This window comes from Vigna unguiculata, unplaced genomic scaffold (genome assembly GCF_037176805.1).
Source record: "Vigna unguiculata cultivar grain cowpea cultivar isolate G323 ecotype 2 unplaced genomic scaffold, ASM3717680v1 ptg000090l, whole genome shotgun sequence".
Classification (NCBI taxonomy): domain Eukaryota; kingdom Viridiplantae; phylum Streptophyta; class Magnoliopsida; order Fabales; family Fabaceae; genus Vigna; species Vigna unguiculata.
The window spans coordinates 20,001-22,500 of record NW_028196733.1 but is presented as its reverse complement, the minus strand read 5'-3'; positions in this window follow the sequence as shown (position 1 = coordinate 22,500).

The window sequence follows — 2,500 nt, the reverse complement described above, 5'->3', positions numbered from 1 at the left end:
GAGTTTTGTGAAAAAATGAAATTCGTGGTTTTTGAGATGTGAGGGTTGGAAAGGCCTCCAAATGCCCCCAAATGAATACCATGAAATTCTTGGTGCACGAAAGTTTTGAGTTCGGAGGGTTTTGCACATGGCCAATGTTGGCGGTGCACCGCGGCATAGCTAGAAGGCTTGGTGGGGAGTTTTGTGAAAAAATGAAATTCGTGGTTTTTGAGATGTGAGGGTTGGAAAGGCCTCCAAATGTCCCCAAATGAATACCATGAAATTCTTGGTGCACGAAAGTTTTGAGTTCGGAGGGTTTTGCACATGGCCAATGTTGGCGGTGCACCGCGGCATAGCTAGAAGGCTTGGTGGGGAGTTTTGTGAAAAAATGAAATTCGTGGTTTTTGAGATGTGAGGGTTGGAAAGGCCTCCAAATGTCCCCAAATGAGTACTGTAAAAGTGTTGGTGCACAAAAGTTTTGAATTGGATGCATTTTGCACTTGGCCAAGTTGGTCGGTGCACCGCGACTAGATAGCTTGGTGCCAAAATTTGTCAAATTTAAGACCTTGGCCAAACTGAATGAAATTTTGTGGGGAGGTTCCTGATATTGTTTAGTGGTGGACTGGAAAAAATGAGGTCGAAATTCGAAGTCTACATGTGCTTTTCTATTTTTCCCGATTTTACACATACCCGGTAAGTAAAAAAAATAAAAAAAATAGTTCCCCTTGGAGAAAAATTATGAAATTTGGTGAGCAAGGAGATACCATTATTCTACGAATTACTGCAAAAAATCGCATCAAAATTCGAAGTGTAGCCCGAGATATGGACTTATGTCTGCTCAAAAAAAGTGTATCTACTTGTACAATTTTGCCTTTTGCATATTAACCTCTAATAGGGGGGGAGTGCTCCTTGAGCCGGCCAGCTCCACACTGGCAGGTTTTAAAGGGAGCTTGATGAGGCCTCCCCCCTCACGTGGTGCGTGCGTTAGCATGTTTATCATGGCACAACTAGCCTCTTCATAGTTGTTGAGCTTTATTAATACCAACACACGGTCGTCACTGATCGTTGGTTAGCTCGGCAGCTAGTCCCTCGGATATTGTGGAAAGTTATTTTCATGCCTAGCGATGCTTGACCATGCGTCACTTGATGTTTCCATTTGCTTGCTTGCCCATGGTAGGTGGGGGGTGGACCGTCTTGTGGTGTGGTGTCTTGCGAACGTGAGGGTGTGTGAGTTGTAATCGAGATGCACTTGCTGGCTGGCTCCATGCCTTGCGTATCGAACGGTCAAGCATGCATCTCTTCCATTTTCACCCGTTGCCTTGGGTGATATTGGTTGATCAGTCCCTGTGTTGCCTACCCACTAGACGGTACTTCTGTGGTTGCTTCGAATTCTATCTTTCCATCACGAAGAGGTGTTGGAGGATCCTAATGTCACGCACGTGTTCCATCTAGTGAAACATCTCAGTGATGCACGTGTTGTGGCTAGTTCTTTTGGATGCGGTGCATTATATGAACTCGGGTTTACTTTAGCGACCCAGTTAACATAATTCGGTTGTGTCCCTTGATTGAGACGTTGTCCTTGAACTTGTTGTGAGCAATATCGTTCTTCCACAACCCGTCGTCTTGAGTGCGATGGAAGGCAAATAAGATGTGCTTTGGCATGTCATGCACGTACTCGATTGCGGGAAGTGTGAGAAAGTGTTGTTGACAACCCGTGGGAAATGGAATGTGGCAAATCGTGATGAGCTCTTCGTGGATCTGCGAAGAAGACGACCTTTGGGCCTGTTGGAAACGAGGGAGGCGATGTTGAACTGCGAAGAAGATGGACTTTTGGGTTGTTTGAATCAATGGGAGGCCACGCGAGAACTCCGAATACTATGGACTCTTGGGTTGTTGGAAGCAACGGGAGGCCCCGCTAGAACTCCGAATACTACGGACTCTTGGGTTGTTGGAAGCAAGGGGAGGCCCCGCTAGAACTCCGAATACTATGGACTCTTGGGTTGTTGGAAGCAAGGGGAGGTCCCGCTAGAACTCCGAATACTACGGACTCTTGGGTTGTTGGAAGCAAGGGGAGGCCCCGCTAGAACTCCGAATACTATGGACTCTTGGGTTGTTGGAAGCAAGGGGAGGCCCCGCTAGAACTCCGAATACTATGGACTCTTGGGTTGTTGGCAACGACAACTTGGGGGGATGACACTGGAAAAGAGTGAACTAGGCCAAACTGCGAACAAGGCAACTTGGGGGGATGACACTGGAAAAGAGTGAACTAGGCCAAACTGCGAACAAGGCAACTTGGGGGGATGATGCTGGAAAAGAGTGAACTAGACCGAACTGCGAACAAGGCAACTTGGGGGGATGACGCTGGAAAAGAGTGAACTAGGCCGAACTGCGAACAAGACAACTTGGGGGGATGATGCTGGAAAAGAGTGAACTAGGCCGAACTGCGCCCAAGGCAACTTGGGGGGATGACGCTGGAAAAGAGTGAACTTGGCCAAACTGCGAGGAGGGCAACTTAGAGGAA